The 12,893-nt window shown below is 32.8% G+C and overlaps 1 protein-coding gene across 2 annotated transcripts in view; it reads left to right on the top strand.

Moving 5' to 3' along the window:
- Window positions 1–5,036: 5,036 nt before the first annotated feature.
- Window positions 5,037–12,893, top strand: part of LOC141393484 (uncharacterized) — an 82,569-nt gene continuing 74,712 nt past the window's right edge. The window contains exon 1 of one of the 2 annotated variants that reach the window (XM_073966495.1): window positions 5,037–5,450. The gene's annotated coding sequence lies outside the window, so the exon portion shown is untranslated. The remainder of the gene's footprint in view (window positions 5,451–12,893) is intronic. The other variant, XM_073966496.1, reaches the window with a different exon arrangement.

The raw sequence follows: 12,893 nt of genomic DNA, 5'->3' as shown, positions 1-12,893 counted from the left end.
CCCTGGAGTAGAGCTGGCAAACCATCGATATTCCCAACATTAGATATTTTCGATATAATAGTTTAAAATACCGATTACTATCGATATTATCGGTAAGCTGTCAACACCATTAATTTGGAGATGAAAATAGCGGATATGTCAATGCTTTTCTTGACATTTTGTACAAGTAGTTCACAGAAACGCAAAGGAGAATAAAAAATTGCTTTTATCTTATAAAAATATTAAAAAAATACATTTTACCTTTCCGAAAAATATGTACGTGTGACTACGGGCTTATTTTCTCACACACACACAAAACCGAAAAGCAGCGAAATTTCTATTTATTTTAATGAGTTTTGGGTTGGGGGTTTTTGTTCCGATAATATCGATAGGCAAAACTATCTATCGATATTTAATTTTTAAAAAACAATCGATTTTATTGATAGTGTCATCGATTTTTTGTCAGCTCTACCCTGGAGCCTAATTATGTGATTCGATATCGAGTTGTTTCGAACCGAGTACTCAAAGTTGGGATGCCAACATTCGTTATCGAGTAAAATTATCGAGTTATTGAGCATAATGGGCCGATTCCGTACAGCGAGGCGAGTCATGTCGCGTCGTCTATCGTCTCTGTGACAAAATTTAAAAAATGCACTACGTACAGCGATAGAAAATAATCGTCGATAACAAGTTATTTTTATTTTTTTTTTATTTTATTTTATTCGTTAGTAAAAATGTACGGCGACAGCTAATTTGTTGTCGCCGGAAAATGAACATTTCGGCGACAAAATTTGACAACGTCAGGCGATATTGCCATACGAAATCGAAAAATTTCATTTGTCAACGCGACACGACTCGCCTCGCTGTACGGAATCGGCCCATATATTAGAGAGAAATTACTCGTAGCTAAATTTCCTATCGTAAACTAAGAAAAATAGAGATTTCTTATTGTATTTTTATTTAAAGTGTAAAAATTGTTGTTTGTTGTCGGTTTATAAAAGAAAAATAAAATTATTAAATAAATTTCAGCATTTTTTTTATACAAAACAACAAGAAAAATTGGGAAAAGTCATTTGCACTCGTTTGAGAAATAGTAATAAATTAGGAGATTTTACTCTTTGATACGAAAATAGAGAAAAAAGTAAAAAGACAGCATTTAGTAAACTTTAGCAAGATAACAGTTGATAACCAAAACAAAAACATTAGCGCCAATGCATGAAAGAAAAACTAACTCCAAAGCAATGAAAAAGTTATTCAATTTTAAGCCAAATAAACAAAAAAATTACTAATATATTAATCAAATAATCAATAAATATAGCTGAATCGTAATATTTATAGTATTTTCCCACAAAAATAAGGTAAACATTGAGCAGCTGACCATTAGCAGATGATTAAAAAGCAGCTGATCGAACTTGCTAAATGTTGCTGGAAAAAATTATTTCAGCAACTTTTAGCAATTTCTCAGCAAACAAATGTCAAAATTGTTCTCTCACTTCGCTCTCTTTTACTGAACTTTTGTGTAAAAAGACAGCATTTAGTAACATTTCGTCAGAATTATTACAAATTATCACGTAAAAAGACACACCTAATGTCAAAAAGGTTTTGTAAACATAGACAATTTTCTTAGCGCTACTTCGTTCCGAAATTATTATTCAATGTATTGTTCAACAAATTCTACAAATATTTAAATTTTTCATTCAAAATTTTGGTTTTTAGTATTTGTTTTAAAATAAATACATTTTTTGGCGTCTATCTTCAAAATCATGGTACAATAATAGCTGTGTTCCTTTACGTGCAAGAATCTTCCAGTTTTACCACTTTTTACTCGAAAAGCGTTCCTTTACATCAGGCACAATACAATTCATATGGGAGCAGTTTAAAACTTATACTACTTTTGCCGGTTTTACTATTTTCAAAAGTAAAGGAACAGACCAAATGTATAGATTTGTGTAGCTCCGGAACGAACTAGTTCCAGGAACTATTCCGGACAAGGAACTATATCCAGCTCTTGCGTTGATATAGTTCCTTTAGTTCATATAGTTCCTTTCGTTTTTCTTGTTCCTTCAATGTTTGTTCGCTGCAATTTATTTATTTTTATGTCAATTCATCCACCAAACCATGAAAACATTTCAGTCTCGGAACTATTTGGAACGAAGGAAACAAAAACAGTGACGAAAGAGAAAGATTCATTGAACTATTTCGATCTCGGAACTATTTCGAACGGAAAATTCGTTGAACCATTTCGGTCTCGGAACTATTTGGAACGATGAAAGAGAAAGATTCGTTGAACTATATCGGTCTCGCAACTATTTGGAACTATATTAAGGAACTAGTTCCTTTTGGGAAAAGGAACTAGAAAGATCGATCCGCTCCGGGAACTAGATTGCCCAACTCTAATAATGTATAATGTCAAGTTTACATTTGCGCTCCAAACTCCACTGGCTTTCACGAAATCCTGAAATACACCCCGGTGTTTAAACTTATTTTTTGTTGATTTCAAACATATCACAATGATCAAGGTAGATGCATATGCGCAGCTGATCGAACATGAATTTTCAAAACAAGTTGTAAATTGAATTAATCATCAAAAATATACGACAATATAGAATTTTACAACTTTATTTGGAAAATTATCGTAAAATTATCTATACATCGTATTAATTGTGTATAGTACTAACAAATGAAAAAATAAAAAAATGATTTTATCGTTAAGCCATAATACTAAATTTTAATAGAAAAAGTTGTGCTCAGAACCTGCACATTATTAGTACTTGCAGTAGTTTTCCCTTTAGTGCTAAAAATGCGTTCCCGTACTCCGAAATCTAGCAAGACTTGCACTTCCCTTTAAACAAAAATAGCGCCGAATAACACCCTCTTCTGTTTTCTGCCATACAATTTTGGCCTAGTAGAAACTAGCAGCAAGCATGTTCATTGGCATCTAATATGATAGCTGATACGTTGATTTTGACATTTATGCTGCAGTTTTTGCAATTTCCGCCATTTTTCCGTTCCCGTATTTTTTAAGAAATTTGTATGGGGCAGCAATTTTTGACAAATTTTCTAACAATGCCATTAAAAAAGTACGGGAATACAATTAAAAATAGCATTGTAGCAGAGTCGTTTAATATTTTTTTCACATTGTTTACAAATTTTGATACTAAAATTTTTTGTTGCAGGAATTGACCATCTACCTTGTTTATTGTGATACGTGAAAAGTGTTGCACCTTTTGGTACTTTTTTAGGCAAAAACAGGGTTGTATATCATGTGTACTGTGATTTTGATGTTGATTTCACTGAAATCACGAAATGAGATGATTTCATTTTTGTATGCGAAATCATGATAAATTTTGCTTGATTCCGCGCGAAATCACGAAACGACGCAGAATGTAAAACAAGCATAAGGTAGGCTAAATAAAATGGTTGAGTTTTTAATATGCAGAAATACTTGCGAATGAACGATTTGTCAAGTATTGACATTTATTGAAATTTGTTCTAAAAGTACGCGAACGGAAAAAATTACAAATATTGTAAAATTTCTAGTTGAAATGTCGCCGTATCTGCAATCGGATGAAAGCAATCACAATATTAGATCAGCAAAAATTTTCAAGTAGAAGATAAGAACCGCCTAACTTTGCAAATACATCTACCTTTATTATTGCTCCATGTCATTTGACGTTTTAAGCCACGGCTACAGCGTTTTTCACCGATTTTCATACCTGGCCTACCTCTACTTTATTATACCAGGGTTACAGCCTTTTGCAAGGTTGACCTTAGCTTCGTTCCCGTACTTTTTAATGGTAAAACTCGTAAAAGAGATAACTGTAAAAAAATTGTTCTCACACAAAAATTTTTTGAAATAGTTCGGGAACGGAGAAATGGAAAATACGTCAAAAAAACTGGAACAAATGTCAAAGTCGGCGTAACAGCCAATCAGACGCCGGCGACCATGTTACTAAAAAGTTTTTAAAGAGAGCGCCATTCAGCGCCATTTTTGTTCAAAGAGAAATTAACATTTTACAACTTTTTTGTGTACGGGAACGGTTTTTCGGGTAAAATGTGTAAAAGTCTTAAAAATTGTAAAAACTTTTTAGTTCTGGAACATAGCTCTTCTTTATGAGGAAATAAAAGCAATTGAATTGACATTTTAAACCCAGTTAGTTTGTTAAACCGGTTATATATAAACGTACTATAAACTTATGCTTTGTTTACATTTACGAAATCCACTCGATTTCAACTGTCAATTCCTTTGCGTATACGTCAAATGAAAACTCATCTGAAATCAATTGGATTTCATTTGACGTTTAAGCAATGGATTTGACAGTTGAAATCGAGTGGATTTCGTAAATATAAACTTAGCATTAGTATTATGAAGTTTTTTGTGGAAATTTTCAATTATAGCTGTGTTCCTTTACTTACCTGAGGTTACTATTTTTACCATTTGTTACCATTTTTAACCTGCAAAGCGTTCCTTAAAGGGTAAAACTGGCTGCAATTTTTAAGAGAGTGAGAGAGGAGAGAGCACATTTGCCTTTCTCTTCTACCACAGGCTACCAGCAAAATTTATGCAGGCAAAATATGGTCGAACTGATTTTTCGATTTTTTTACGATTATTTCACAATGAAGAAAAAATGGACGAAAAACATAAGGAAAAGTCGAACGCTGAAAAAACTATGAAATAAAAGACGAAAAATGAGTTTTTATGTTTCTGTTTGACATGCTACCATTACTACCATTTTTCCGTTCATTTACTTTTCTGGTAAAATGTTCATGAGAGAGCAATTTTGAGAAATTTTCTCTTTTACCACTTTTACCATTAAAAAAAGTAAAGGAACAAAGCTTTTTATGTTTGGTATGGTACAAAACGTTATGGTATATTGCCTTAATGTGTCTTTTCAAACTCTGCTGGAAATTAAGGGAACAAACCTAATATCAACGGATTCTTCTGATAAACATACCGGTTACTTAAGTACTTAATATTTCTCACTGTAACCTCTCTAGTTTGCTCTCTCGAACATAACGTTCTTTTCGAAATGTCAACGATACAACTATATGGCAACACTAACAGTAATAATTTCCTGTGTGACTGTGATGATGATGGAGTTTTGTTGTGTATTATTGTCAAAAATGGAGTATTTTTATTGCAAATTTTAGTGTGAATAAATTGTGCGGAGTTAATATTGAGAATACAATGGTCTAAAAATATTTATAATGCCATTGCGCGATATCGTCATAGTGCAAACATTTTTTTATGTGTCATGTTTTTATTTGTTGATTCGAAAAATGTCTGGAACCTAATCCATCCAAAGAAAATGGAATTAACTACAAGTGTCAAGCAATCTACATGTATCCGTCATAAGAACGAAGTTTCCTTACGAAGGTCTAACCTACACGAATTAGTTGTTGTGAATGAAAGGAAAACACGTAGTAACATAACATAGTAATTGGTCAGTTCATAAAGATTATTATTACAGGTAAGTTTTTTAAAAGTCCATTATTGCAAATAGTTTTTTAAACACTACAAAAGTATTCGAAAATTTAATCAATGTTTTAGTGTGTTGTGGAGCAGTATCCTTAAAAGTTATTCATCGAAGCCATAAATTATATGTGTATGTATAATGTTGCGTGCTTTTACGGTGTCCTTGTATACGTTCGCCGCACTGTTGCTGCCACTTTTCGTATAGGAATAAAAATACTAAACTAAACTTTACAAATTTAATATTGTGCGAAATGCTGACTAGCTGACTACACACCAAACGCTTCCATTTATTCTATTGATAACCACAATGTATTCTCTTGTGGTGGTGGCCATCTATACTATACAAAATCATGGCCAGTGTATTATTCTTTGAAAATAATTGTGTGTAGATAAAGAATAGATAGATTCGATTTGGTCAGGCAAAAGTAATGGTCAAATTGGTATTATTGTCTTTTTTTATTTCATATCTACCTATACAGAATTTGGTGAGTTGAAACGAATTTTCCGAACATTTTCACCGAAAGGTATTTGTCGATTTTTTCAATGCTATGTGGCGTCAAACAGCCGTACATTAAAGGTAGTTGTAGTAATACATTCTCCCTAACGACCTGTTGGTCATTAAAAAAACTTCGATGGTTTCTGCCCAAGGTTCTATATGCATATTTCGAGACAAGGAGAGCTCAGTTTTACTCTAACAATCTATTATTCGGAACTTCACGTTTTCTTTATGAACAACTGAAGTTTAGCCACACTACTTCACATTTAATGTTAGTAGGATATAATATCGATTTTAGACCCATACCTATATACGTCCGTATACCCAGGGCGTGTGTGGTGAAAAAAGTAGAACACATGTATTCTTGTGAGAACTACCGAAATGCGTCGAGCGTATACTTTTTGTAAGTCGAAAAAATTTAACTTTGACAGAACGTTATTGTTTGTTATTGTGCGTGTGTTTTTGTATTTTAAAAACAAAAGCCCAACAAAACATGAATAGGTACAATTCATTGCAAAGGAAAATTATTTGTTTTACGAATGAAAACATTTAAGTAAGTTTCGGTCGCGGATTTTGTGTTTTAAAATGCCATTTTAGACTCAACGTATTTGGGTAATACGGACGCTCAGAGAGCTTTGTTGTGGTAGGTTGGTGAATAATTTTTGTACGTCGCGCTGAGAGTTAGGTATAGCTGCTAAAAGTGATCATAAAATTTCAAAACCTCCAAATGTGTTTATTGTGTTCTTAGGGGGCTATGACCACTTATTGAGGGCGAAAAAATGTTGTCATGAATTTTTACAAGAAAACTACCAAACTTTTTTAGAAAATTTTGTTTTTATGTGAAAGGTCACACGAAAGGTCACACGATTTTTTTTTTGAATATTGCACAATGTTCGCTGTAGTTCGAAAACGAATAAACCGATCAGCATATTTTTTTGTGTGATCATTAAGAACCTAATGATTTTGCCCATAAGCGAAACGGAATTAAAAAATATCCATTAAAAAAATTGTGAACTGTCAAAATCAAACTTTCAACTTTAACTAAAAAATTGATAGATTTTTTTGAATTGTCTCTCTCTATTTATATGTATAATAATCCCACAAAAACATATGAAGACCGCTTTCAAAAATGTCATTTTGAGGAAACAGCGTTTAAACTTCGATGTTACATACAAATCACAATGATTTTTTCTAACGCCCATATCTCCCCCAAACTCATTCTCATTTTTCAGTAGAACTTTACGACTACTTTTCATTGGTCGCTATCTTACCGAATGTTGTCGTTAATTACGGAAAATTATAAGCATTTTAATTTTACCGATTTTTGTCGGTAACTTAAAAATGGGTTAGAGAATTGTATTACTGATCTTTAAAATCCAACAAATACACATACCAATGTTAACGCCTTTTCAGAACGATCGTTTCTCGCACAGGGTTGCTCGGGCATACATTAGGTGTCATTGCCCTTAAAATCATTTTTGATGGAAGCTACTTTGTTTCAAATTATACTTGGGATTTCTCTTTATTATTTTTTATATATGTATGTTTTGTAAATAAATATATGGTAAAACCAAATTTTTGCGAGCACATCTACGATTTTTAGTATAGAGGTTAAGAAACAAAATTTGGTTTTAAATTCGTTTACAAAATTGGTCGGTGCGCGCAAAAGTTATATACTCATTTTATACTCATTTAAAGAAAAAATATTTAAAAATATCTTATTTGTTTTTATGCATAATCCGTTTAACAGCATTCCATATCTATTCGTTGATGTTTAAATATAGTAAATCCGAATTTTCCTGCCCAAGAGTCCGTACAAAGCTTAAAAAATAAATTAAAAATATCTACAGAATCTGGACAATGCGTAGAAAATTATGAAATCAAATTTATGGAGATTGGGGTTTATAAATTGCATATTATAGCAACAACAAAAGAGAAAAACTTATTGTTCGAATATTGTTCCAAATATATTTTTTGGTTTGATTAGAAAAATTAGAAAAATATTAGGGAGTTCTCCAACTAATGTATTCAGCGAAAACTTCATCAAGAAATATGGTTTACAATCACGAAGGCTTAGTTGCTTACAGTGATACCTTATAAGGATAGGAAATTAAAAGTAATACAGTAGAACCTCAATAATTCGTAATTCAAGGGACCGGAAAATTTATACGAATTATCGAGGATTTCGAATTAGCGAGGTTAAAATGCGAAGGAAATGTCATCAAGGTACCGATTGCTTATGGAGATTGGGGTTTATAAATGCGAAAAACATTCAAGTGGGTAAAAGTCACGCAATGTGTATACGATTTTGATGCGCATCCGATTTCAGTAGCATCAAAAATATGTCAATATACACCTATTTCAAACAACTTTTTGATAAAAAACTAATATTACTCGCGTATCTCTGTAATTTATGATCCGTTTTTTTTTCAAATATTATAATCGCGCATAGGATTCCATATATGTAAAAATTAAACGGGCATATCTTCTTTTTTTCACAACGGATTTCTATTGATCCTTCTTCCGTTTAAAGTGGTGAATCGTCTCACAAATGCTAAGTTATAGTGGTTTATGTCTGAAAACCCCCACAAAAAACTATAACTGAATTTCTTATAATTTTCAAAAATATGTTTTTTTTTTGTTTTGTTCAATATATATTTTGATAATTGTGAGAAATTCAGTTATAGTTTTTTTGTGGGGGTTTTCAGACATAAACCACTATAACTTAGCATTTGTGAGACGATTAAAAAAATATAAACTTGTTCGAAAGACATTATTCACCCCTTGAAAAGGAAGAAGGATCAATAGGAATCCGTTGTGAAAAAAAGAAGATATGCCCGTTTAAATTTGAAAATGTAAGAAGCCCAGATTTTCACAACTTTTACCGTTATAAAAAAATAAAACGAAGTGACCCGAACGAACTAAAGGCATTTTCGTTGTCCATGGATCCCAACACGATAGAATTTTGTATCAGAACGCTTGTTCCTGATGTTGCTTAAGAACTTAAATGTGCAGTGCACATGTGCAACACGAACTGTTATTTTTTAATTAAAAAAAAACTCGCGTGCCGACAGTGAACACACAACCCTAGGATTTATAGTCGGACACACATTCACTGTGCCATCGTCCTCATTACTTAGTGAGGAGCAAAGTAAGGAGGTTTGCCTTGTAATTTTTTTCAGAAGTATCCCATTACTTTTCAGATTACTTGCAATGGGAAAAGAAGCTTGTTTACATTACTTTGTAATGGACGTAATGACTAATGGATCCGAATTTTTGCTGGGAACAGTCATCTTCGACTGTTTTCTAATAGTATATAAAGTCCTCGTATAGTCGTGTTTTAACCAAACCATAAGATGGTGTAGACCCCAAAAACTATATTCATATATTCTTTATCAACGAATATATGTATATGTATGCCCGAACGGATTGAAGTAGGTTAATGAAATTTTGGTAAAATCTATTGTATATACGTAGGAGTATTGAAAACGGGCTATGTAGGTCCACGTTTTCGTATAGCCCCCATACAAAGTGGCGCATCTTCGTTTTAAGGAATTTTTAAGATACTTGTCCCATTTGAACACCGCATTTGTTGTAATTCGGTATTTTGTGTCTCCAAAGGCTAAAAACATTTCTACCAAAATTTTTTTTATATAGGTCCACGTTTTGGTATAACCCCCCATTTATAGTATGCGTCATTTTGGATATCTTGAATTTATTAGTCTCATTTGACCACCGAATCGATTGTAATTTGGTATTTTGTGTTTCCAGAGGCTAAGAAACATTTCTACCAAAAAATCTTTATATAGGTCCAAGTTTTGATATAGCCCCCAAAGGATGGTATCCCCCGATTTTCGGTATTTTGAAATGGCTGAAACTTGGTATTTAGTCCTTCTTTGGGCTACAAAACTTTCTCTCGCAAATTTGTCGGTATCGGTCCACGTTTTGATATACCTCCCATAGAACGGAACATCCATACTTTCTGTATTTTGAGGTATTTAGCCTCATTATCACACCGAAATGGCTGAAATTTGGTATTTAGTTTCTTTTTTCGGAGCAACAAAACTTTCCCCCAGAAATTTGTCGGTATCGGTTCACGTTTTGATTTTCCCACTTAGAACGTTGCACCAAGATTTTCGTTGCACCAAGATTTTGATATTTTTAGCCACATTAACACACCGAAATGGCTGAAATTTGGTATATAGGCTTACGTGGGACCACAAAACTTTATCCCAGAAATTTGTCGGTATCGGCCTTTCCCACGGAAATCTGTCGGTATCGGTCTACGTTTTGATATACCCCCATAGAATGGTACATCCTGATTTTCGGTATTTAGAAGGTTTCAGCCTCATTATCTCACCGCAGAAGCCACATCGCGATTTTCGGCATTTTCAAAGTTTTAGCCTCAATATACCGCTAAAATGGCTGGTATTTGTATTTTGTCTTCGTTTGTGGTATAAAACTTTCCACGTTAATTTGTCGCTATAGGTCAACGTCTTAATATAGCCCACATAGAACGGTACCTCCCGATTTTGGGTATTTTGAAGGATTTAGCCTCAATATCCCACCAAAATGGCTGAAATTTATTGGTATAGGTCCACGTCTTCATTTATTTAATTTTTTAAGTGAATAGGGTCAAACGTTGTGTGGTGTTGTACCAATGTGTACATTTTCTTCAAAATGTGCGAACTGATGTAAGATTTTTTTTAATTATTAGGCAAACATACTTCTTGTCCATAAAATAATAGGAACTTTTTAAGTTTGTAACGAATTTAAAAATTGAATGTTGATATCCATTCGGAATAATTTGAGTTATGCTTGGTTTACATTTACGAAATCGACTCGATTTCAACTATTAATTCCTTTGCGTATACGTCAAATGAAAACTCCATTGGATTTCGTTTGACGTTTAATCAATGGAATTGACAGTTCAAATCGAGTGGATTTCGTAAATGTTGCTAAATTTTCGAGTAGTTCTTAGTTGTTTTTTTTTGTATTGTGATCTATATTACTGCTATTTTCGCTAATTGTAATATTATTAGTGAAATATAGTTGTGTATAGTTATCCCAATGCCTGCTCGTTTTGTGTTTTAATGGCTTATCCTCTCTATCAAGTCTTCTCAAATTGTATTAAATATTCTGTTATTTTACTTTTTTAATTTTTTTATGATATTGTATTCCTTACATATGTAGTTGTATCTTAATTTCTTAAATGTGGCCCTCGGGCTTTGAAATTATGAATAAATATAAAAAAAAAATTCTTTCTTAAGTGGATGTAACTTGGTATATTGGGATCTCATTGGGTAAACAACTCCCACTCCTCTCTCCTCCAAACAATTATACTTAACGTAGAGAAAGAGCTTAGTAGTTACTAGTTGTTTATATTTACTCCAATACAGTGGTGGTGGATGGTATAAAAAGTTCGGCCCGGGCGAACTTAACGCCTTTCATACTTCTTAATTATCCCTTTGCGGTGGTTAGGATACCGGTTCTTCATACACTTTCTTCACTTCGCTTGACAAAACCTGGACATGTGTTGTGTCAATACTCTTAATATACTCGATTATATATATCAAAGTTTTGTAGAAAGTGTATATGAGAATTATATAACACCAAACAAAACAACCAGTGTTTAATCACCTATCTGCTCAAAATCAGATCAGAAGACACATAATTCTAATTACCTTTTGAAACAACTGCATGATCTGTTTTTGATTAAGCATTTTTTAATATTCAGATGATCATGATTTTTACGTTCTGATCGTAAAAGTGAGTTAATCAATTTTTGGTAATCAATGAACTCTAAAAAAACTCCGGAATGTGATTTTTCAAAAAAAAAAAAAAACATTCTTCCAAATGCGCTTCTGTGTGGGGTTGCTTTAAACATTTCAGGTATGATACCATCTGCTCCTGCCGCTTTGCCAGATTTGCTCTTACGAATAGCTAATTTGATTTCATTAATACTGGGAATTTGGATGTTAATGCGAGATATTTTAGTCAGCTGATTTGACAAACAAGAACGTTGGCGGATATGATTTAATTTAACAATAGAACATTGTTTACGAAAATTGTTTGAGTATCCATTGCTACAAAAATAATTCTCTTTCCATATCATAAATTAACGGCTGGCCGTCCACATAGTGTTCCTCCTACTCCATGGATGCTCCGCTTTTTGCTGGGATTTGATACAATAGTAATAAAACAATCATCACAAACTACAAAATAAGTTATTTTAAGTCGTTTAAGTTTAAGTCGTTTTCCAAAATTTATTTAGTCATCTCATCTCTTTTTTATCTTGTAATTATTTTAATAACCAAATGCTTGGGTATGTTTTTGCCAAAAATTGCAAAGTCCGCTACAAAACTTTCGAATTTAAATAAGCTGATCAAACTTGCAAATTGTTACAAGGAAAATTTTGCTTGCAAAAACTTGTAAGTTCTCAGTAATAAAAGTCTCCAAAACTCTCCAAAATTCTCTCACAATTCTCTCCAAATTCTCTCTCTCTTTTACTTTACAAGTTTGTTATCGAACAGCATTTTGCAAAAGTTTTTACAAATTTGTGCAAACTTTTGGGTTATCGTACAGACCTTATGTCTTGCAAATTATTGAACTTGTCAGTAATGCTTGGCACGGTGCGCCTTAACTAATTTTAAATGGAAGGTGCTTACACCTGGGAAGTTTTTGCAGATTCTGAAACTACAATGCTCGCCGGAGGGATTTTGAAATAAATCGCGATTTATGTTCACATTTTTAGAGATTCTTTAAGTTCTCTCGATTTTGCTTGGAAACCGCGAGTCCTATGTAAAAAGGGCCTGAAGAAGCTGTTGTAGCTGAGAAAATTCTCCACAATATTGATATTTATGCATTGTCTCAATTTGAACTTCTATATCTCAAAAACGGTAAAACCTACGAAGATATCATAAATGTCAATATTGTGGAGAA

Source organism: Musca autumnalis, unplaced genomic scaffold (genome assembly GCF_047663935.1).
Source record: "Musca autumnalis isolate F117 unplaced genomic scaffold, ASM4766393v1 scaffold_2, whole genome shotgun sequence".
NCBI lineage: Eukaryota > Metazoa > Arthropoda > Insecta > Diptera > Muscidae > Musca > Musca autumnalis.
The sequence above is the reverse complement of the archived record's forward strand: the minus strand, read 5'-3'. Positions and strand labels throughout refer to the sequence as shown.